The sequence below is a fragment of the Hyla sarda genome, chromosome 7 (genome assembly GCF_029499605.1).
Source record: "Hyla sarda isolate aHylSar1 chromosome 7, aHylSar1.hap1, whole genome shotgun sequence".
Lineage (NCBI taxonomy): Eukaryota > Metazoa > Chordata > Amphibia > Anura > Hylidae > Hyla > Hyla sarda.
In genome coordinates, this window is record NC_079195.1 from 228253154 (window position 1) to 228279296 (window position 26143).

At 43.3% G+C, this 26143-nt stretch overlaps 1 protein-coding gene across 6 annotated transcripts in view; it reads left to right on the forward strand.

Annotated features, from left to right (window-relative positions):
- Positions 1-26143, forward strand: part of DAB1 (DAB adaptor protein 1) — a 705741-nt gene that overhangs the window by 425517 nt on the left and 254081 nt on the right. For 5 of the 6 annotated variants that reach the window (XM_056532962.1, XM_056532964.1, XM_056532963.1 and 2 more), the window contains exon 4: positions 18483-18596. The exons of the other annotated variant lie outside the window; for it this stretch is intronic. The gene's annotated coding sequence lies outside the window, so the exon portion shown is untranslated. The remainder of the gene's footprint in view (positions 1-18482; positions 18597-26143) is intronic. 6 annotated transcript variants of the gene reach the window in all.

Sequence of the window (26143 nt, forward strand, 5' to 3'; positions counted from 1 at the left end):
TGATGGAGCTGATTAGATCTGTGATAAGGGCAGAAGGTAATAATCCCCTCACAATAAAGACAAGACGAGGAAGATCAGCAGGAGAGGGGGATGAGAATGATCAGGATTCACCCTCAGTAGATTAAAAGGATTATATATCTATCTCATATCTATCTATCTATTTATCTCATATCTATCTATCTCATATCTATCTATCTCATATCTATCTATCTATTTATCTCATATCTATCTATCTCATATCTATCTATCTCATATCTATCTATCTCATATCTATCTATCTCATATCTATCTATCTCATATTTATCTATCTATCTATCTATCTCATATCTATCTATCTCATATCTATCTATCTCATATCTATCTATCTAACTATCTCATATCTATCTCATATCTATCTATCTCATATCTATCTATCTCATATCTATCTATCTCATATCTATCTCTCATATCTATCTATCTCATATCTATCTATCTCATATCTATCTATCTATTTATCTCATATCTATCTATCTCATATCTATCTATCTCATATCTATCTATCTCATATCTATCTATCTCATATTTATCTATCTATCTATCTATCTATCTCATATCTATCTATCTATGTCATATCTATCTATCTCATATCTATCTATCTAACTATCTCATATCTATCTCATAGCTATCTATCTCATATCTATCTATCTCATATCTATCTATCTCATATCTATCTCTCATATCTATCTATCTCATATCTATCTATCTCATATCTATCTATCTCATATCTATCTATCTATCTCATAACTATCTATCTATATATCTATCTATGTCATATCTATCTATCTCATATCTATCTATCTAACTATCTATCTATCTATCTCATATGTATATTTTCAATCTAGGCCTCAGGTTATGAAATCACAGACACTGACTGTATGCCCAGGAGGAAGTCATGTTGTCCTATCAGTCTGACTACAGTGCTCTCTGCTGCCACTCCTGTCCAGATTAAGAATTGTCTATAGAAAGAGCAAATCCTCATAGAAAACCTCTCCTGCTGTGGACAGTTCCTGACACCGTTACAATGTATCACTGTCTTCTATCCTATTATACTGGTCCATCATTCTGTCAGTTATCGCTCAGTATTTTTTTAATTACTTTTGTTGTTTTAATCTTAAAGTTATAGAATTTTCCGCTTAAAAATAATCAGGGAAGTAAAAATAATCCAGTGATACGGAGGATTCTAAGGCTCCTTCTTGTACTTTTTTTTGAGAAGCTCCTGGACGGATGAGGAGCGGCCGTGACGTTCGGCGCTTAATCACGCCAAAGCAGCGTTCTCCATCTTTATGTATCCGACACAAGTCAAGATGAGGTCAGATCTTCCCGCTCGCCCCGGAGAAGGACATTGAGCGCTGCGGGGACAGAGGGTCAAGCGCATTCTGTCATTTACCTAACACCTTTTATATAAATATAATAATTGGTCGTCCATCCCGTTAGACAGCCGTGAGATGTGGGGCCGGGAGGGCAGCGCCAGTGTCAGCCCCATATTCCCTCAAAGTGCTGCAAAGAATTATAAGGGTAATAAAAGGGAATCCATCCGGAGATTGATGTAGGAGAAAGGGTGAGGACTCCTCGGCTCCTGACCGGCAATGTCACCGGCGCACTCCTCCGCACGGTTTGATGTGACCGTGATTTATAACCGGTGATGGCTTCACGGTCACTATGGACTATCCATGAACACAGCATCTCCATGACCCCAGTTGTATGGACTCCAGGCAAAACATTCATTAACTGGAAGTTGTGAAGTATCTATACAGCAGTGTTTCCCAATGAGTGTGCCTCCAGCTGTTGCAAAACTACAAATCCCAGCATGCCCAGACATCCTTTGGCCAGTGTTTCCCAGCCAGTGTGCCTCCAGCTGTTGCAATACTACAACTCCCAGCATGCCCAGATATCCTTTGGCCAGTGTTTCCCAACCAGGGTGCCTGCAGCTGTTACAAAACTACAACTCCCAGCATGCCGGAACAGCCTTTGGGTAGTATTTCCCAAACAGTGTGCCTCAAGCTGCTGCAAAGCTATAAACAAACAATGCTATAGAGGGTCGGATTTTCTGTCGAGGAGCAGCAGCATTTCTGTGTTTTAGGAGATGAAGAAATACCTCCCAACTTTTGCTGAGAGCAAAAGCCCAATAATCACGCCCTCAGCCACACCCCTAGTCACGCCCCCATCACACCCGCACATGCAGAATGGGAATACCTCTTTAACAGCAACAACGTCAGTCTGTTATCTGAGTTTAGGAGGACATCCTATACAGGTGAAGCAGAGACAGATCCCTCCAAGGACAGCACAGGATAGAGCTGGCGCACAAGACTCAAAGGTAAAAACTGATTTATTTTACCTGGCATGCAACGCGTTTCACTGGATAACCAGCTTCATCAGGCATCATTGCCTGATGAAGCTGGTTATCCAGCGAAACGCGTTGCATGTCGGGTAAAATAAATCAGTTTTTACCTTTGAGTCTTGTGCGCCAGCTCTATCCTGTGCTGTCCTTGGAGGGATCTGTCTCTGCTTCACCTTGTGTTTCCAGGAGCGGCTGCCGAGTCTCACCCGTCCAGGGTTTTATGCCTACACCATAGTTGTACTTGGTTTCAGTACAACCAACATCGGTGAGCAATATTGCTACAATCTTATCTTATTATAATATCATACGGTATCACACCAGGAGCGCTGTCTCCCTTTGTCTATAGATCCTATACAGGTGACAGACTGACAACAACCCCCATCATTACCACAATAGACCATATAAGAGATTACATACAGTTATATCAGGTGACTGACAACAACCCCCATCATTACCACAATAGACCATATAAGAGATTACATACAGTTATATCAGGTGACTGACAACAACCCCCATCATTACTACAATAGACCATATAAGAGATTACATACAGTTATATCAGGTGACGTCATCTCTGATTGGAATTGGCCACTTTCCTTTTTTTTCCCCAGACCGTCATGATGATTTCTTCCAGCTACGACTCCTCTTTGCAGAATCTGTCAGAAAAAAAACATTTCAGGCTCTGCATTTTTCCGAGGCCTATAGTGCCCCAAACTGTAATATTGCTCCCCTTAGTGTCCCACATAGTAAAGTGGGTAGATAGGTGAGTTGAGGAAGAGTCAGTAAGTCCCATTCAATAGAAAGTTAAGTCACTCCAGTAAGTAGACTGTGTCTTTCTGGTAGTTTCCCCCATCACATAGGTGCCCCCAGTAGGTAGGGCCCCTCCAGAGAGAGTTGCCACTGAAGGTAAATCCCTGAGATAGCTGTCCCCTGTATGAAAACCTCTATATAACCTATGTAGATAGTAGGTAGCCCCCTATTAGCTTTGAAGTTAGTCCCCAAATTAGCTAGGCAGGAACCTAGTAGATAGTCCCCCAGGTAGGCAGCAGTTCCCCCACATTAGATAGGCAGCAGTTCTCCCACATTAGATAGACAGCAGTTCCCCCACATTAGATAGGCAGCAGTTCCCCCACATTAGACAGGCAGCAGTTCCTCCACATTAGTAACATAGTTTATGAGGTTGAAAAAAGACCAAAGTCCATCAATGAGTCCCTACTGAGTTGATCCAGGGAAGGCAAGAAACCCTCATACTAGACGTAAAAATTCCTTCCCGACTTCAAAAATGGCATCAGAATAAATCCCTGGATCAATGTTCTGTCCCTATAAATCTAATATACATAACCTGTAATGTTATTATTCTCCAAGAATGCATCCTGACCCGTTTTGAACTCTTTTACAGAGTTCACCATGACCACCTCCTCAGGCAGAGAATTCCACAGTCTCACTGCTCTTACAGTAAAGAACCCCCGTCTGTGCTGGTGTAGAAACCTTCTTTCCTCTAAAGGTAGAGGATGCCCCCTTGTTATATATACAGTCCTGGGTATAAATAAATCATGGAGAGATCTCTGTACGGTCCCCTGATATATTTATACATAGTTATTAGGTCGCCCCTAAGCCTTCTTTTTTCTAAACTAAATAACCCTAATTCTGATAATCTTTCTGGGTACTGTAGTCCTCCCATTCCCCGTATTACTCTGGTTGCCCGTCTTTGAACCCTCTCCAGCTCCACTATATCTTTCTTGTACACTGGTGCCCAGTACTGTACACAGTATTCTATGTGTGGTCTGACCAGTACTGTACACAGTATTCTATGTGTGGTCTGACCAGTACTGTACACAGTATTCTATGTGTGGTCTGACCAGTACTGTACACAGTATTCCATGTGTGGTCTGCCCAGTACTGTACACAGTATTCCATGTGTGGTCTGACCAGTACTGTACACAATATTCCATGTGTGGTCTGACCAGTACTGTACACAGTATTCCATGTGTGGTCTGACCAGTACTGTACACAGTATTCTATGTGTGGTCTGACCAGTACTGTACACAGTATTCTATGTGAGGTCTGACCAGTACTGTACACAGTATTCTATGTGTGGTCTGCCCAGTACTGTACACAGTATTCTATGTGTGGTCTGACCAGTACTGTACACAGTATTCCATGTGTGGTCTGACCAGTACTGTACACAGTATTCTATGTGTGGTCTACCCAGTACTGTACACAGTATTCCATGTGTGGTCTGCCCAGTACTGTACACAGTATTCCATGTGTGGTCTGCCCAGTACTGTACACAGTATTCTATGTGTGGTCTGCCCAGTACTGTACACAGTATTCTATGTGTGGTCTGCCCAGTACTGTACACAGTATTCTATGTGTGGTCTGCCCAGTACTGTACACAGTATTCCATGTGTGGTCTGACCAGTACTGTACACAGTATTCTATGTGTGGTCTGCCCAGTACTGTACACAGTATTCCATGTGTGGTCTGACCAGTACTGTACACAGTATTCTATGTGTGGTCTGACCAGTACTGTACACAGTATTCTATGTGTGGTCTGCCCTGTACTGTACACAGTATTCTATGTGTGGTCTGCCCAGTACTGTACACAGTATTCTCTGTGTGGTCTGCCCAGTACTGTACACAGTATTCTATATGTGGCCTGACCAGTACTGTACACAGTATTCTATGTGTGGTCTGACCAGTACTGTACACAGTATTCTATGTGTGGTCTGCCCAGTACTGTACACAGTATTCTATGTGTGGTCTGCCCAGTACTGTACACAGTATTCTATGTGTGGTCTGCCCAGTACTGTACACAGTATTCTATGTGTGGTCTGCCCAGTACTGTACACAGTATTATTCCATGTGTGGTCTGACCAGTACTGTACACAGTATTCTATGTGAGGTCTGACCAGTACTGTGCACAGTATTCTATGTATGGTCTGGCCAGCACTATACACAGTATTCCATGTGTGGTCTGACTAGTGATTTGTACAGCGGTAGAATTATTTCCTTGTCGTGGGCATCTATTGATGCACCCCATGATTTTATTTGCCTTGGCAGCAGCTGCCTGACACTGGTCACTACAGCTAAATTTACTGTTAACTAAGACTCCCAAGTCCTTTTCCACGTCAGTCGTCCCAAATGTTCTCCCATTTAATACATAATCCCAGCCCGGATTTTTCCTCCCCATGTGCATTACCTTACATTCATCAGTGTTGAACCTCATCTGCCACTTCCCAGCCCAAACCTCCAACCTATCCAGATCCATTTTTAACTGTGCACTGTCCTCTATAGTGTTTACCGCTTTAGCTAGGCAGCAGTACTCCCACATTAGATAGGCAGAAGTTCCCCCACATTAGATAGGCAGCAGTTCCCGCACATTAGATAGGCAGTTCCCCCACATTAGATAGGCAGCAGTCTCCCCACATTAGATAGGCAGCAGTTTCCCCACATTGGAAAGGCAGCAGTTCCCCCACCCAAGGAAGGCAGCAATGGCCAATGGCTCTTCACCCTGTCAAACTTTTCACTGAGCAGCACATTTAACTTTAGATGCCTCAGAAGAGGCATTTACAGTTAAATGTGGGACATGTGGGGGCCTTTCCGGGACGGTGGGACATCACCCCAAAAGCCGGATCCGGGACGTTTGGAAGGTATGCATAAGAGGCCATATATCCTTCATATCCAGGGAGGGTGCCAAGTTGTGAGGGTTTCTAATAACACTATTTAGAGGCATGATGGGAAATATCTGCATGTGTCTGTAAGTCAGTATTCCACAAGATAAGCTTAGATACACATTGGAGCACACAGTATGACAAATAATAGGCTTGGATGCACAGCTCAGTAGACACAACTGCACATGATGGGCTTAGATACACAGCTCAGCACACAGTATCATAAATTCTAGGCTGAGATACACTGCCACAGTTTAGCAGACAAAATTACACATGATAGGCTTAGATACTCAGATAAGCAGTAAGTATTACACATGGAAGGATTAGATATAAAATCTTAGCAAACAGTATCACACGTGTTAGGGTTAGAGATGTGACTTGAGGATTATGCTGTAGGTCCACACAAAATCTACAACAGGGCCCTGATCTGTTAATACACAAGATAGGACAGTATCACACAGGATAGGCTTGGATACATGAACTTAGTATCACACATGATAGGCATGAATACATGAACTTAGCAGACAGTATTATGCATAATAAGCTTGGATACATGGCAGTATCACACATGATAGGGTGCGACTTATGGCTTATATAGGCCCAATGCAAAATCTGCAACAGGGCCCCAATCTATGAATACACATGGTAGGGCAGTATCACACAAGATTAGCTTAGATACACATTTAAAGAGTCTGCACTGGTTTGTTATTTGTCAGTCCTACAAGTCGCTGACTGATTTTAATTCATTAAGAAATAAACAAGAAAGAAAAGTAGAAAGGAGAGAAGCAGAGAGGGCGAGGGACCCTTCACAGGCGCCATTACCACTGATGGTCGGAGCAGGGGAGAAGCTTGTAGCAGAATTGAACAATTATGTGGGAAGGCGTCTTGTGAACAATCTGAGACGTGAATTTAATTGCAAGTGTTCTCAGCTTTAATTCCTCAGTAAAGGGTTTCTATTCAATATTGTGCGAGCACCAGGAGATATTTGTACAGCTGGCGCCGCGCCAGGACGCTCCTTAATGTCAGACGTCTCCTCTACGGACCCGCTCCTTATCTGCTGCCTGCAAACACAATAAAGAATTATTATTACTATTATTACCACTATTGTTATCACATTATTATTATTTATATATATATTATTAGTATAATGTATATACGTATTATTAGTAGTATTATTACTATTATTATCACATTATTAGTAGTAGTAGTAGTATTTATATAATAATAATAATAATAATTTTTATTATTATTAGTAGTAGGAGGAGTATTTATATAATAATAATAATAATAATAATGATTATTATTATTATGTATATACTTATTATTATTAGTACTATTGCTATTATTATTTAAGTAGTAATATTGTTATCATTACTATTGTTATTATTTATATTACTATAATTAGAGAGCTATTACCATTATTATTACTACTATTTTCATTTCCCTTTTTATTATTATTATTATTATTATTATTTTAATAATTATTATAAATATTATCATGTTATTATTATTATTATTATTTATAGAATTGTTAATATAAATATCATATTCTTCTTCTTATTTTTATTATACAAAGTACAATTTAAAAAAAAAAAGTACTACCACTATTTGTTAATGTATCAGCCATATATTTTTTTTCAGCTAGGTACTAAAACATATATATATATATATATATATATATATATATATATATATATATATATTTTTTTTTTTTTTTTTTCTTTTTTTTTTCAAATCTGATTTCACTTTCTTATTTTCAGTTTATTTATTTATTTTTTAGTACATTATTACGGGGCAGCCATCTTGCCGGATCTGTTTTTAAAAGCATTAAGAGCTATGCTTTACAACCAGCTCCAAGAATATAGGCAACAATAGGAGCTGTCCCATTGACATGATGGAGAAATATTACTGGGTGTGCTCTGTGACCTTTGCAGAGGTCATTCCACAGGGAGGAGGAGGCTGAGCTGTGAGCAATAGCTATTGTCCTCTTTATCTACTACTGTCACCTCTCGCTGTAAATCCGAACAGATGACTTTTCCAGCAGCTTCCTCCCTATCATCACAGGCACAACAGGAAGTCTCAGTTAAATATTAGTACTAGTGGCCGGAATAAATAATTTTAGGATCATTTTAAAATGTAGATATTAAAATAGAAGAGTAGGGGGGGGGGGGGAAACATCAATAATTCTAAATTAACTTTCTTGACAATAGGTTTCCATATAAACAAGTTTGTAAACCATAGACATGAAAAATACTGCAACATTGTATCACATTTCATTATGTACAAAAAATAACATTGATATTTGGAATGAAACAAAAAGTTTCTATACAAATAATTCAAGACTCTATAAACTAGAGGGGGTGAGGTTCTCTATGGGAGTGCCAGGACCCCCATTACATCAGTGTTTCCCAATCAGGGTGTCTCCAGCTGTTGCAAAACTACAACTCCCAGAGAGTTGTAGTTTTGCAAGGGTAGTTAACTCAATGTTCACCACTCCTTATGCCAGTGTTTCCCAACCAGTGTGCATCCATGTGTTGTAAAACTACAAGTAGTTTGGAAACAGCTGGAGGCACCCTGGTTAGGAAACACTGCATTACATAAACAGGTTGCTACTCACATTGATCATTGGAAGTCATTGTCCCAATGGGATCCAGTCTATTGTGTATTCACTGTTGCAGTATGGTTATATAGCTATAGTCATGCGATAGCTATGAATTGTTGGACATGATGTTAGCTGCGGTGTCAGTGTCAAGGCATATTGGGAGTTGTAGTTTTGCAACAGATGGAGAATCAGATTTTGGTCAGGACATGATGGGAGCTGCAGCTTGACTGGCAGGGTATGACGGGAGTTGTAGTTTGACTATCATGGCATGATGAGAGTTGTAGTTTGACTATCATGGTATGATGGGAGTTGTAGTTTGACTATCATGGTATGATGGGAGTTGTAGTTTGACTATCATGGTATGATGGGAGTTGTAGTTTGACTATCACGGTATGATGGGAGTTGCAGTTAGTTTGACTATCATGGCATGATGGGAGTTGTAGTTTGACGATCATGGTATGATGGAAGTTGTAGTTTGACTAATGGTATCATGGGAGTTGTAGTTTGACTACCATGGTGTGATGGGAGTTGTAGTTTCACTATCATGGTATGATGGGAGTTGTAGTTTCACTATCATGGTATGATGGGAGTTGTAGTTTCACTATCATGGTATGATGAGAGTTGTAGTTTGACTATCATGGTATGATGGAAGTTGTAGTTTGACTATAACGGTATGATGGGAGTTGTAGTTTGACTATCATCGCATGATGGGAGTTGTAGTTTGACTACCATGGTATGATGGGAGTTGTAGTTTGGCTATCATGGTATGATGGGAGTTGTAGTTTGACTATCATGGTATGATGGGAGTTGTAGTTTGTCTATCATGGTATGATGAGAGTTGTAGTTTGACTATCATGGCATGAGGAGAGTTGTAGTTTGACTATCATGTTATGATGGGAGTTGTAGTTTGACTATCATGGTATGATGAGAGTTGTAGTTTGACTATCATGGTATGGTGGGAGTTGTAGTTTGACTATCATGGTATGAGGAGAGTTGTAGTTTGACTATCAGGGCATGATGAGAGTTGTAGTTTGACTATCATGGTATGATGGTAGTTGTAGTTTTGCACCAGCTGGTCATTGGTCGTCAGTTTACTATGACACCAAGTTTTTAGTCACAATCTTCTGTTCCTTAGAATCTAGAGGTTGGGAATAATTCCGCACATTGAGGAGGAGATGTGATGAGGAGGCCGAGGGTCACTTCAGCATTGAGGAGCACTCGAGTAATGACACATTATAGGACACGCCGCTCCTCGCGGGCCCGCCTCCCCGCGCAGCGCCCCCACCCCCACCGCTCACTCTATTTACCTGGCCCATTGTCTTCAGGCAGAAACAGTCATTAGAGTCATTGCACTTGTTTCCAGAGGAAGGAAAATTACAATAATCATCCTATCAATCAGGGGACGGAACGCGGATCAAGTGCTGCAAAAGGGGCATAACAGAGGATTTAGAAGAGACGAGAACCGCTAATGTGCTGGAGGATTACTCCCGGGGGCACTCCGCAGAGAACGGATAATAGGGGCAGAGATACAATAGAGGAAGGAGAACATTACTGTGTGCCTGACTATGAAATATATATATATAGAGAGAGAGAGAGAGAGAGAGAGAGAGAGAGAAGAGAGACAGAGAGACAGAGAAGAGAGAGAAGAGAGAGAGAAGAGAGAGAGAGAGAGAGAGAGAGAGAGAGAGAGAGAGAGAGAGAGAGAGAGAGAGAGAAAAGAGAGAGAGAAGAGAGAAAAAGAGAGAGATGTGGTTGGAAAATACCTTATCACTTCGTGACGCCAGGGCACCATTAGCCTCCACATGGTCCCAGGATGCAGACAGCTTCTCCTGGGCCAGACGCGGGGGGTAAATGAACGAACCGACGTCAGGTTACGGATAACTGTCTTTACTGAGCAGGGTGCAGTAATACACAGACAGTCTGGGCAGAGTGAGAGGATGCAGCATAACACTTTGGGAACCCTGTTGCTTTGCTGGGACTTGTGGTGCTTTCAACCAATAAATTGATACTGACTTGAGAGACTTGAAGAGTGATCCCGGTCACTAGGGTTCTGACAAGGTCCTGTAGCTTTCTCCGGCAGGGTGTGAACTTCCACCGTGCGGGGGATCCTTGCAGAATTAGAGCTTCTCCCCACACCTCACACCTTTACCTTACTTGCTCTGCTCTCCACAGTGACTAGCACGAACTACCGCAACTCCTCCCCCCACTACTCTGTACACTAAAGAATTTAGGGGTTCCCATTGGCAGGCAGGGTCACATGGGGTGCACTGCTCCTCTCTTAAAGGTACAGCAACACATATAAATAACATTTATAGAAATAACATAACAGAATAATTATGAAAATATATTAAAGGGGTATTCCAGGCAAAAAGTTTTTTTTTATATAACAACTGGCTCCGGAAAGTTAAACAGATTTGTAAATTACTTCTATTAAAAAAAATCTTAATCCTTCCAATAGTTATTAGCTTCTGAAGTTTTCTGTCTATCTGCTCAATGATGATGTCACGTCCCAGGAGCTGTGCATGATGGGAGAATATCCCCATAGGAACTGCACAGCTCCCGGGACGTGAGTCATCAGAAAGCAGTTAGACAGAAAACAACAACTCAACTTCAGAAGCTAATAACTATTGCAAGGATTAAGATTTTTTAATAGAAGTCATTTACAAATCTGTTTAACTTTCTGGAGCCAGTTGATATATATAAAAAAAAAAGTTTTGGCCTGGAATACCCCTTAAACTCTTAGCAAAGTGCTGGGATATAACAAACACAATATAAGCCCTGTGCTACTTCCCTCCATCTCCTCTACTGTCTGTTACGCTGAGCGCTCCGGGTCCCTGCTCCTCCCCGAAGCGCTCGTGGCGTTCTCCTCTCTGCAGCGCCCCGGTCAGACCCGCTGACCGGGAGCGCTGCACTGACATTCACGATGGGGATGCGATTCGCATAGCGGGACGCCCCCGCTCGCGAATCGCATCCCAAGCCACTTACCCGTCCCGGTCCCCGGCTGTCATGTTCTGGCGCGCGCGGCTCCGCTCTCTAGGGCGCGCGCGCGCCAGCTCTCTAAGATTTAAAGGGCCAGTGCACCAGTGATTGGTGCCTGGCCCAATCAGCCTTATTAGCTTCCACCTGCTCTCTGTCCATATTACCTCACTTCCCCTGCACTTCCTTGCCGGATCTTGTTGCCTTGTGCCAGTGAAAGCGTTTAGTGTTGTCCAAAGCCTGTGTTTCCAGACCTTCTGCTATCCTCATTGACTACGAACCTTGCCGCCTGCCCCGACCTTCTGCTACGTCTGACCTTGCCTCTGCCTAGTCCTTCTGTCCCACGCCTTCTCAGCAGTCAGAGAGGTTGAGCCGTTGCTGGTGGATACGACCTGGTTGCTACCGCCGCAGCAAGACCATCCCGCTTTGCGGCGGGCTCTGGTGAAAACCAGTAGCAACCTAGAACCGGTCCACTAGCACGGTCCACGCCAATCCCTCGCTGACACAGAGGATCCACATCCAGCCAGCCGAATCCTGACACTGTCCATAGTGAAGCAAGAGGAGGAGGCTGAGAAAGTTGTGTAACACAGGACTGTAGGATCAGACAAAACAGGGTTATGAGTCTGTATACGAGCTAAAGCTATATAAAGGAGATATGAGATAGATAGATATGAGATAGATAGATATGAGATAGATAGATATGAGATAGATATGAGATAGATAGATATGAGATAGATAGATAGATAGATAGATATGAGATAGATAGGTATATATGAGATATAGATAGATAGATAGATAGATAGATATGAGATATATAGATATGAGATAGATAGATATGAGATAGATAGATAGATAGATATGAGATAGATAGATAGATAGATAGATAGATAGATAGATAGATAGATAGATATGAGATAGGTATATATGAGATATAGATAGATAGATAGATAGATATGAGATAGATACATATGAGATGTGGGTTTATAGGTCAGAGCTCCTATGAGATCTCTTCATCACTGACTTTAAAGAGAACCTCTCATGATCTTGTTAAATGTTATAATCCTCCCAGGTCACTGCCCCCATCATGATAAACCACCCCCGGCCTTTATTTTTATTATTTTTTAGTTTTCTACCTTGATATCGCTCTGTATTTTCTGCTCAGTCTCAGTCAGATTCACAGACTGGGAAGGGGCGTTCCCCAGCAGGTGTGACATCATCTGAACCCATACAGGGGAGAACTCCCTCCCTCACTCTGCTACACACAGCCCAGAGAAGTCCAATGTGAGATGAGCTGTGACTGGCTATGGCTGCACCCCCCCCCCCTCAGCATTAGCCCAGAGAAGTCCAGTGTGAGATGAGCTATGATTGGCTATGGCTGCACCCCCCCCCCCCCTCCCCTCAGCATTTCCTGATTTTGGACTTCTGCCGGGCCAGCAGGAGTCCAAAGTCTGTGCAACAGATGGGGGTGATGTGCTCTGGACAAGTAGGGAGACACCTAGTGGCAGCTTTTTAAGACACAAATAAAACATAGAAAACTTCATTTTTTTAAAACAAAGTATATTAGAAAGACTTTTTATTTACCATAAGGACTGCAAGAGCAAAAGTTAGTTTTAATGAAAGCGCCCATTTAAGGGTTTATTCACACTCTGCAGATGTTTTTTCTGCAGTTTTGCAATAATTGTGACAAATCAGAATTTGACTATCCATTGTAAATAAACCCCGGGAAAAATGTCAGGATAAATGTGCGGCTCCTCCGGATGCTGCTCGTCCTCCGCAGACTCCTTCATATTGAACTTCATTTATTATTGAAGTGTCATTTCCAGGTGTAGGAGAGATTTTAGCACATAAAGAGGCTCAGAGCGAGGGGTGTGAGAGGGAGAAGTGCTCAGTCACATCATAGGAGCCATAAATATATCTACTGACACAGCACAGGGCTGTAGGGGAGGTCAAGAGATCAACAGAATTTAAAGGGGAACCCTACACACTATTCATATTATAATCAAAAGTGTAATACACATTCCTAGGTTACAGAATAAGTGTTCTGAATGTGCGTTCATATGTATGTACACAGTGACCTCACCACCAGAATAGTGAGTACAGCTCTGGAGTATAATACAGGATATAACTCAGGATCAGTACAGGATAAGTAATGTAATGTATGTACACAGTGTCCTCACCAGCAGAATAGTGAGTACAGCTCTGGAGTATAATACAGGATATAACTCAGGATCAGTACAGGATAAGTAATGTAATGTATGTACACAGTGACCTCACCAGCAGAATAGTGAGTACAGCTCTGGAGTATAATACAGTGTATAACTCAGGATCAGTACAGGATAAGATATGTAATGTATGTACACAGTGAGTGACCTCACCAGCAGAATAGTGAGTACAGCTCTGGAGTATAATACAGGATATAACTCAGGATCAGTACAGGATAAGTAATGTAATGTATGTGCACAGTGACCCCACCAGCAGAATAGTGAGTACAGCTCTAGGGTATAATACAGGACATAACTCAGGATCAGTACAGGATAAGTAATGTATGTACACAGTGACCTCACCAGCAGAATAGTGAGTGCAGCTCTGGAGTATAATACAGGATATAACTCAGGATCAGTACAGGATAAGTAATGTAATGTATGTACACAGTGTCCTCACCAGCAGAATAGTGAGTACAGCTCTGGAGTATAATACAGGATATAACTCATGATCAGTACAGGATAAGTAATGTAATGTATGTACACAGTGACCTCACCAGCAGAATAGTGAGTACAGCTCTGGAGTATAATACAGGATATAACTCATGATCAGTACAGGATAAGTAATGTAATGTATGTACACAGTGACCTCACCAGCAGAATAGTGTGTGCAGCTCTGGAGAATAATGTAGGATATAACTATATTTTCTATTTCAGGGTCTGAACACATAATTATTATTTTTCCTCTTTTGTTTCCATGTAACATATTATTGCTGTGAATATGGATGATGTATTTGTGCAGATACAACTTGATGGATTTTGTGTAACAATTGTCTTTGTAGGGAAAGAATCAGAATAGACGTCTCTTCTTCCGTTGACATTTGAATAGAGAAATCCCCTTGTATGAGGCCGATCAATAACCCCCGGCTGATCGAGACATTCATAGGAGCCTGTGATACATCTCACTAGTTCTATGGCCTAAATCAATGTTTCCCAACCAGGGTGCCTCCAGCTGTTGCAAAACTACAACTCCCAGCATGCACAGACAGCCTTTGGCTGTCCGGGCATGCTGGGAGTTGTAGTTTTGCAACAGCTGAAGGCACCCTGGTTGGGAAACACTGGCCTAAATGTTCTATCTATAATCGGACAATAAATTATAACCAACTAAATAAACAGCAGGAAGTGATTTACATAGGATACAAGGAAAACTGCACAATGGTTGTAATGTAATGTCACCGCTCTTCACGTGTTTTATAAGCTTCTCAGAAAATGACACAATTACAAAAGTACCATAGACCTTAATAGGTTAATATCTTTATAGGGGGTGGGATCCATTGATCTGATACAGAGCTCCAAATCCCCTGCATTAGACTTAAAGGGGTGTGTAGACTTTTGTAATCTTGTTGTCAATTGTTCCAGTTCTGACGCACAATGTGCAGACGTCTTGATTACAAATGTCTTATTGTTTTGTATCTACAGCTCCTACATGTCTCCATGGTAACAGACTACAAATCCGCCTTGTGTAGTCTGATCCTGCAGCCCTGCGCTACTACCTTCCATCTCTTCTCCTACTGTCAAACAAGAGGAGGAGCCTGAGAAAGTGCTTAGAGATGAGCACGAACTTCTCGGCTCGGCAGTTGATGACTTATCCTGCCTAAATTAGTTCAGCTTTCAGGTGCTCCTGTGGGCTGGAAAAGGTGGATACAGTCCTAGGAGACTCCTTCTTAGGACTGTATCCACCTTTTCCAGCCCACCGGAGCACCTGAAAGCTGAACTAATTTCTGCATGAAAAGGCATCAACTGCCGAGCCGAGAAGTTCGTGACGAATCAAATTTACTGTAAGTTCGCTCATCTCTAAAAGTGGTGTAACACAGGACTGTAAGATCAGACTACACAGGGTTAAACTGTAGTGTGGTGTCCCAGTACCGTATTGTATACGTTACCTTTATAGAGGTCCCCATAGTCAGAGTCCCTAGGACGTCGGGGTCCCTCTTCTGTAGTTCTCCCCTTGTCACCCTTCAGTTAGTCAATGACTATATGGAAGTTCTTATTAATATAAGTATAAGTATAGATATGTATGTATTTAGTTATCTACCTGTTCGGAGCGTAGCAGGACCTGCGGGTCACGTGATCAGGTTGAAACTCTATTGTTTTGCTACAGGACCTTTGGAGGTTCCCGTCACGTATCACCCACAATGCACTGTAACGGTGAGTGACAGTCGTTACGGACCAATCAAAAACGTCCGGCCCCTGCCCATATAAGGGACCCGCGCCATCTTGATCCCTCTCTTGGGTTGCTGACTCTGGAAGAGGTAGGACCTCCGCAGCTTACAAGACGATTTACTAGGTCAAAGCCTTGCGGCCGCGGCCTCTAACATAACGGATATACTAAGCAATTCCCCGCTACTCATCGCAAGATCACTGGACCTAAATACTCCCCTAAATCCAGCGGATCTCTGCTACACAATCCCTAAGAAGCTGAATTGGGCTTATCTGATCCCAACCGACTGTCAATCGCTGCTCAGCTATATCTATAGAGACTCTGTTATCTGGACTGTTACTGTTTCTACATGTACAGAAATTCTTCAGTAAAAGTTCCTGCAAGTTTTCAGTTAACAGCGGTTGTGGACAATCCTTTATTCTACATTCACCTATTGCTCTTGGGAAGGGTGGCAATAGGCCTATCAAGAAACCCAGCATTTAACCCTCACCCTGGCGTCACGAGTGACAAGGGTTAACAGCGCCCTTAACTATTCTGCACAGCGACACCCTAAATACCCTACACTCCCACAAGGCAGTATACTCTCCACCGCCACCACAGTAGTCTGTTACCATGGAGACCTGCAGAGGTAGTTTTAGCTTTTGGGCCCCAGTGCAAAATCTACAACAAGACCCCATATGCCAATTATATTACTGGTCTTTAATGGGGAAGATGTGCTTTGGGGCCAATTTAGGCATCAGGGCCCAGATGTGACTGCTAACTCTATAGCTACACCCCTGTAGGTCTGTATAGGAGCTGTAGATATATATATATATATATAGATAGATAGATAGATAGATAGATAGATATGAGATAGATAGATAGATAGATAGATATGAGATAGATATATAGATAGATATGAGATAGATACATATGAGATAGATAGATAAGAGATAGAAAGATAGACAGATAGATATGAGAGAGAGAGATAGATAGATAGATATGAGATAGATAAATAGATATGAGATAGATAAATAGATAGATAGATAGATAAGAGATAGATAGATATGAGATAGATAGATAGATAGATATGAGATGGATAGATAGATATGAGATGGACAGATAGATAGATAGATAGATATGAGATGGATAGATAGATATGAGATAGATAGATAGATAGATAGATAGATAGATATGAGATAGATAGATAGATAGATATGAGATAGATAGATAGATAGATATGAGATAGATAGATAGATATGAGATAGATAGATAGATAGATAGATAGATAGATATGAGATAGATAGATAGATAGATAGATATGAGATGGATATTAGATAGATAGATATGAGATAGATAGATATGAGATGGATAGATATATAGATAGATGTGAGATAGATAGATAGATATGAGATAGATAGATATAAGATAGATAGATATGAGATAGATAGATAGATATGAGATGGATAGATAGATATGAGATGGGTAGATAGATATGAGATGGATAGATAGATAGATATGAGATAGATAGATATAAGATAGATAGATATGAGATAGATAGATAGATATGAGATGGATAGATAGATAGATAGATAGATAGATAGATATGAGATGGATAGATAGATAGATAGATAGATAGATATGAGATAGATAGATAGATAGATAGATAGATAGATAGATAGATAGATATGAGATAGATATGAGATAGATAGATAGATATGAGATGGATAGATAGATAGATAGATAGATAGATAGATATGAGATGGATAGATAGATAGATAGATAGATATGAGATAGATAGATAGATAGATAGATAGATAGATATCCTGCTGTCATGTGTTTCTCCCTTTCATCTGTCTGTAGTTTGAATAACACATGACTGCAGGATCCGACCACACAGGTCTGTAGTCTGTAACCATGGAGACACAGTAGTTCTTCATAGAAGCTGTATACATAAAACGTCAGTGCATTTTGTAACCCAGACTATGTAAAAAGTTACTTTGTTTTTTAAAAATGTTTTTCCATTGGACCAATAAAACCTGTAGACTCATCTCTGAGCCCTGGGCTTTCGTTAATTTATTTTTCATTTTTTTGACTTGCGCGCAGGGTTCTGTCCCGAAAAAACAAATAAAATAAAAAGTTGATATTTGCTCCTTTGTCGCCCTGGCGTAGATCCCCGTCCATCACCGGCGGTATATCTGGCTGTAGAGCGCGGGCAGAGGCAGGGGGCTCCTTCTACCCCCCGTCACTGGAGGGATTGCCGGAGCCCCTGATTGAGGATTCCGCTCACAGGGCTGCCGTCCTTCAGATCGCGGGCGCTGACAGTCCATTCACTCCGCCGCTGCCTCTATAGACTCCGCTATGCATGAGCCGCTCATTAACACACAAAGCGTGATGAATTGGCTGGACGCAGCGCCCGACTCTCACCACCTGCACACTGCTTGTCTTCCAGAGTCTCCCGAGCACCGTGTGACATCACCATGAGCCAAAGAAGAAAGTGAGAGAGGATTGGAGCCGTCTGCTTTACTGCCGCACATCACAGACACAATGATTCACTATGGGGAAGGTAAGTGCCACCAACAAGACCATGACTACATCTCCAGAAGAAGAGGAGACAGGACATGCCTCAACTTTACCCTGTACTACAGAATTTCCCCACCAGGAGGCCTCCAGCTGTTGCAAAACTACAACTCCCAGCATGCCCGGACAGCCGAAGGCTGTCCGGGCATGCTGGGAGTTGTAGTTTTGCAACAGCTGCAGGAACTCTGGTTAAAAAGCACTTGCCTAGGGCTGTCCTGGCATGCTGGGAGTTGTAGTTTTGCAACAGCTGTAGGCACACTGGTTAAAAACACTGGCCTAAGGCTGTCCGGGCATGCTGGGAGTTGTAGTTTTGCAACAGCTGCAGGAACACTGGTTAAAAAGCACTTGCCTAAGGCTGTCCAGGCATGCTGGGAGTTGTAGTTTTGCAACAGCTGTAGACACACTGGTTAAAAACACTGGCCTAAGGCTGTCCGGGCATGCTGGGAGTTGTAGTTTTGCAACAGCTGCAGGAACACTGGTTAAAAAACACTGGCCTAAGGCTGTCCGAACATGCTGGGAGTTGTAGTTTTGCAACAGCTGTAGGCACACTGGTTAAAAACACTGGCCTAAGGCTGTCCGGGCATGCTGGGAGTTGTAGTTTTGCAACAGCTGCAGGAACACTGGTTAAAAAACACTGGCCTAAGGCTGTCCGAACATGCTGGGAGTTGTAGTTTTGCAACAGCTGTAGGCACACTGGTTAAAAACACTGGCCTAAGGCTGTCCGGGCATGCTGGGAGTTGTAGTTTTGCAACAGCTGCAGGAACACTGGTTAAAAAGCACTTGCCTAAGGCTGTCCAGGCATGCTGGGAGTTGTAGTTTTGCAACAGCTGCAGGAACACTGGTTAAAAAACACTGGCCTAATGCTGTCCGGGCATGCTGGGAGTTGTAGTTTTGCAACAGCTGCAGGAACACTGGTTAAAAAACACTGGCCTAAGGCTGTCCGAGCATGCTGGGAGTTGTAGTTTTGCAACAGCTGTAGGCACACTGGTTAAAAACACTGGCCTAAGGCTGTCCGGGCATGCTGGGAGTTGTAGTTTTGCAACAGCTGTAGGCACACTGGTTAAAAACACTGGCCTAAGGCTGTCCGGGCATGCTGGGAGTTGTAGTTTTGCAACAGCTGTAGGCACACTGGTTGAAAACACTGGCCGAAGGCTGTCCGGGCATGCTGGGAGTTGTAGTTTTGCAACAGCTGCAGGAACACTGGTTAAAAAGCACTTGCCTAAGGCTGTCCTGGCATGCTGGGAGTTGTAGTTTTGCAACAGCTGCAGGAACACTGGTTAAAAAACACTTGCCTAAGGCTGTCCGGGCATGCTGGGAGTTGTAGTTTTGCAACAGCTGCAGGAACACTGGTTAAAAAACACTGGCCTAAGGCTGTCCTGGCATGCTGGAAGTTGTAGTTTTGCAACAGCTGTAGACACACTGGTTAAAAACACTGGCCTAAGGCTGTCCGGGCATGCTGGGAGTTGTAGTTTTGCAACAGCTGCAGGAACACTGGTTAAAAAACACTGGCCTAAGACTGTCCGGGCATGCTGCGAGTTGTAGTTTTGCAACAGCTGCAGGAACACTGGTTAAAAAACACTGGCCTAAGGCTGTCCGAGCATGCTGGGAGTTGTAGTTTTGCAACAGCTGTAGGCACACTGGTTAAAAACACTGGCCTAAGGCTGTCCGGGCATGCTGGGAGTTGTAGTTTTGCAACAGCTGTAGGCACACTGGTTGAAAACACTGGCCGAAGGCTATCCGGGCATGCTGGGAGTTGTAGTTTTGCAACAGCTGTAGGCACACTGGTTAAAAACACTGGCCTAAGGCTGTCCAAGCATGCTGGGAGTTGTAGTTTTGCAACAGCTGTAGGCACACTGGTTAAAAACACTGGCCTAAGGCTGTCCGAGCATGCTGGGAGTTGTAGTTTTGCAACAGCTGTAGGCACACTGGTTAAAAACACTGGCCTAAGGCTGTCCAGGCATGCTGGGATTGTAGTTTTGCAACAGCTGCAGGCACACTGGTTAAAAAACACTGGCCTAAGGCTGTCCAGGCATGCTGGGAATTGTAGTTTTGCAACAGCTGCAGGCACACTGGTTAAAAAACACTGGTCTTAGGCTGTCAGGGCATGCTGGGAGTTGTAGTTTTGCAAAAGCTGCAGGCACACTGGTAAAACACTGGCCTAAGGCTTCCAAGCATGCTGGGAGTTGTAGTTTTGCCACAGCTGCAGGCACAGCTGTCCGGGTGCGATGGGAGTTATAGTTTTGCAAGAGTTGCAGGCACACTGGTTAAAAAACACTGGCCTAAGGCTGTCTGGGCATTCTGGGAGTTGTAGTTTTGTAACAGCTGGAGGCACACTGGTTGTAAACACTGGCCTAAGGCTGTCTGGGCATTCTGGGAGTTGTAGTATTGCAACAGCTGGAGGCACACTGGTTAAAAAACACTGGCCTTAGGTTGTCCGGGCATGTTTGGAAATGTATTTTTGCAACAGCTGCAGGCACACCTGTTAAAAGCACTGACCTAAGGCTGTCCAGAATAAAATTGTCTTCATGAACCTTGAAGATCAGGATGAACAGGGCCACGGCAGCTGCACCACCGGTCATTGTGAAAGGAAACAGAAAATTTTTTACAGAATCCGTAAGAAAAACTGCATCTAAAATCTCTCGATAAAATCTCTTTTTTTTTACTCCATTTGCCAAATGTCGGATCTGATTCTACTAAATATTGCAGAAGTGATTTTTAACATAGTAAAATGGAAACATTGGAATTGACAGGCGATCCGGTCCATTTAGTCGGCGGAGTCTGCCAATTCCTGGTAATGACTCTGATCACACACCGGCACTTGTTAAATCACGCTGGGCTCCCGGGCGCTGCCTCATTTTTCTCTGAAATTCGGAGAAATGGAATAGAATCAGTGACGAGGATGAACGGCGGGAAAACAAGGTTTCTGTTGTGAATTCCTATTATCCTGGATGACGCATTGTCATCCCTCTCTATAGTGTCACCTGTGATCCTCCGAAATATAAAGGGGGGCTCTGACGTCACTGATATTCAAGGGAGAGCGGTGATGTCATCATGTTGGTGTTCAGAATTGTTAAAGCTGACGGGGTTGTGTAGTCCTCTCATTGTCAGTGTGGTGTTGTCTCAGCACTTATCTGGCTCCTCCCTCTCTCCTGACAGGAAGTTGCCTAGTCCTCTCATTAAAGGGGTACTCCATCCCAGACATCTTATCCCCTATCCAAAGGATAAGGGATAAGATGTTAGATCGCAGGGGTCCTGCCGCTGGGGACCCCCAGGATCTCGGCTGCCGGACCCACCTGTTGCAACTTCAGGAAACGCTGGAGGCTTCGGCTCCCGACCACGGTGACGTGAGACCGGGACATCACGACCCCGCCCTCGTGTGACATCACGCCCCACCCCTCAATGCAAGTCTATGGGAGGGGGCGTGACAGCTGCCACGCCCCCCTCCCATAGGCTTGCATTGAGGGGGCGGAGCGTGATGTCACATGGGGCGGAGCTGTGACGTCTCACGGGGGCGGAGCTGTGATGTCACAATGCTCCAGCCCCGTGATCGACAGTAATCAGACCCGGAGTAAACACGTTTCGGGGACTGATTTTAACGGGGGGTGGCGTGCAAGATCACGGGGGTCCCCAGGCATCTTATCCCCTATCCTTTGGATAGGGGATATGATGTCTAAGCGCCGGAGTACCCCTTTAAAGAGTTCCTCTCATGATCTTGTTAAATGTTATAATCCTCCCAGGTCACTGCCCCCATCATGATAAACCACCCCCAGCCTTTATTTTTTATTATTTTTTAGTTTTCTATCTATACTTGCATGGGACTTGAAACAAAAACCCTACTTTTATATAAGGGTATAGGCAAGGGTTAATTTAACTATCATATCTTTTTGACATATAAGTAATATGTGACCAGGTATTAGTGAAATATCTCCAGCCTTACGGAAGTTATGTGGAAACATACATTTCCCATAGATTTGCATGGGACTTTAAACAAAAACCCCGTCCTTCACAAATGGAGGTAGTTAAGGGTTAAATTAACTATCCTATATTCTAAGTGTAAAATGGATAAAGGCAGCACACCACGATGGTATAATCCAAAAAATCGTGAATTTATTCCATGATGTAAAAAACAACGTTTCGGCGATCTCTCACCGCCATTTTCAAGTCAATGGCGGTGAGAGATCGCCGAAACGTTGTTTTTTACATCATGGAATAAATTCACGATTTTTTGGATTATACCATCGTGGTGTGCTGCCTTTATCCATTTTATATCTAGTAAGAACCGGAGCACCGAGGTTCAACAGGCTTGCACCCATTTCACTATTCTGGATGTGCTGCTTTTTATGAATTTTCTATATTCTAAGTGGATATATAAGTAACATGTGACCAAGTATTATGGAAATATCTCCAGCCGTTTGGAAGTTATGCAGTAACATATATTTCCCATAGACTTGTATGGGACTTTAAACAAAAACCCCGCCCCTGGCAAAAGGGGGTGAGTAAGGGTTAAATCATCGATCCTGTGTTTGTTGTTGACATATAAGTAACATGTGGCCAAGTTTCATGTTAATATAATGATGATGTCCCCCACTTTGATGGTTCAGGTGCATTATTTTCTTGTCTTTTGATGACTGATGTAATACCCCTTGTGTATATGGGGGGTCGGGGGCAGCACAGTCCGTCCCCGCTCAGACGTATTGGAGAAGTCAGGAGATTTATAATGTTAGTAAACAATAAAGAATCGATTTGTCTTGGCGGCTTCTCTCCGGCAGAGATGAGACCTTGTAAGAACTCCTCATCGCCCATTGCTGCAGAACACTTCAGAGATGTCTAGAATATCTGGGAGCCCTTATGCTAATTACAGGACCCCAATGATGTCATATGATGATGTCATCACATTAAAATATAAGAGCATTAGTATTTAACAATCACGTTTTATTTATCTTTTGTTCTAAGTTATCACAGAGATATTGTATTCTTAAGCATTGTTCTACCATGTTCTAAAAGACCTTGTAAACAGGTTCTAGACCTGTGTTTCCCAACCAGTGTGCCTCCAGCTGTTGTAAAACTACAACTCCCAGCATGCCCAGACAGCCTCTAAAGTGTTTTCCAACCAGGATGCCTCCAGCTGTTGCAAAACTACAACTCCCAGCATGACCGGACAGCCTCAGGTCAGTCTTTCCCCACCAGTGTGCCTCCAACTGTTGAAAAACTACAACTCCCAGCATGCCCGGACAGCCTTAGGCCAGTGTTTTCCAACCAGGGTGCCTCCAGCTGTTGCAAAACTACAACTCCCAGCATGCCCAGACAGCCTTTGGCTGTCTAGGCGTGCTGGGAGTTGTAGTTCTGCAACAGCTGGAGGCACCCTGGTTGGAAAAATACTGCTGTAGAGGTGTTAAACAGGCAGTTGCCCAGGCATGCTGGGAGTTGTAGTTTTGCAACAGCTGGTGGTACCCTGGATGGGATACACTGTTCTAGAGCAAAATGTGTTTTGTTCTTGTTAATTTTCTGATCTAGAGCCCAGTGAAATATTGGATCTAGAACACCAAGTCATTGCAAGAGCCCGACTGTGAGTATATAGTTCATCTGTTGTAACAAAGATGATTTACACATAGACACTTTTTAAAGGATACAATGTATCTAAAGAAAAAAAGGGGTAAATAATCAACTTTTCATTTACCATTTGGATTTAAAACACAATGCATTATAGACCAAAGAAAAAGAGGCCAGTGCAAGAGAGTAACAAGTGACTGCACGGATCACGTCTGACTACACAGAGTTGGCCAATGGCTGTCTGGGTATACTGGGAGTTGTAGTTTTGCAACGGGCTGTTTAATGACTGCTACCTTGGCCCTCCCTACAATAATGTTTTGAAACCAGTGTGCCTCCATCTGTTTCAAAACTACAACTCCCAGCATGTCTAGACAGCCTTTGGCTGTTCTGGCATGCTGGGAGATGTAGTTTTGCAACTGCCTGTTTAACGATCGCTACCTCTCCAACCCCTACAGCAGTGTTTCCCAACCAGTGTGCCTCCAGCTGTTGCAAAACTACAACTCCCAGCATGCCTGGACAGTCAAAAGCTGTCCAGGCATGGTGGGAGTTGTAATCTTTGCAACTGCCTGTTTTAATGACTGCTACCTTGGCACTCCCTACAACAGTGTTTTGAAACCAGTGTGCCTCCAGCTGTTGCAAAACTACAACTCCCAGCATGCCCAGACAGCCTTTGTAGTTTTGCAACTGCCTGTTTAACGACTGCTACCTCTCCATCCCCTACAGCAGCATTTCCTAACCAGTGTGCCTCCAGCTGTTGCAAAACTACAACTCTCAGCAATCCCAGGAATGCTGGGAGTTGTAGTTTTGCAAATGCCTGTTTATCGACCGCTACCTCTACCGCCCAAACAACAGTGTTTCGAAACCCTTGTGCCTTCAGCTGTTGCAAAACTACAACTCCCAGCATGCCCAGACAGCCTTTGTAGTTTTGCAACTGCCTGTTTAACGACTGCTACCTCTCCATCCCCTACAGCAGCATTTCCTAACCAGTGGGCCTCCAGCAGTTGCAAAACTACAACTCCCAGCATGCCCAGGCATGCTGGGAGTTGAAGTTTTGCAAATGCCTGTTTACCGACCGCTACCTCTGCCGCAAAAAACAAGTGTTTCGAAACCAGTGTGCCTCCAGCTGTTGCAAAACTACAACTCCCAGCATGCCCAGACAGCCTTTGTAGTTTTGCAACTGCCTGTTTAACGACTGCTACCTCTCCATCCCCTACAGCAGCATTTCCTAACCAGTGTGCCTCCAGCTGTTGCAAAACTACAACTCCCAGCAATCCCAGGAATGCTGGGAGTTGTAGTTTTGCAAATGCCTGTTTATCGACCGCTACCTCTACCGCCCAAACAACAGTGTTTCGAAACCAGTGTGCCTCCAGCTGTTGCAAAACTACAACTCCCAGCACGACCGGACAGCCGTTGGCTGTCCGGGCATGCTGGGAGTTGTAGTTTTGCAACAGCTGGAGGCACACTGGTTGGAAAAGAATGGCCAAAGGCTGTCCGGACATGCTGGGAGTTGTAGTTTTGCAATTGCCTCTGCACCCCCTACAGCACGAGTGACATCTGCAGCATTAGGGGAGCAGTAGGAATTGATACTGTTATGTCAGGACTAGAATTGCAGTAAAGTTTTTGTGACACCGCGGTGGCTGAGAAGGCGCCGTCTGCCATGATGGACACAGAAGACGATTATACGAGTGCACTGTGAGCGGTTCGCACAACCAGAGCGGGGACCGGCAGAGAAATTTACTGCAAAGTGCGGAATAATTTAACTTTGGGCACTTAGCAACCCATTATACAGCGGATAGAATACAGACATTTCCCACTAGTGAGGTCATCCCAGGCTGAGAAGACCCGGCCCATCTCCTTTTATTTCACAAATATCCCTATAGAACGGAGCAAGTGAAGTGGAGCAGTACAAGGGGGTGCGGGAGAATACACAGGACGGATATGGCGGCTTCACCCTCAGCCTGTTAACCCAACGGTGACGAACAA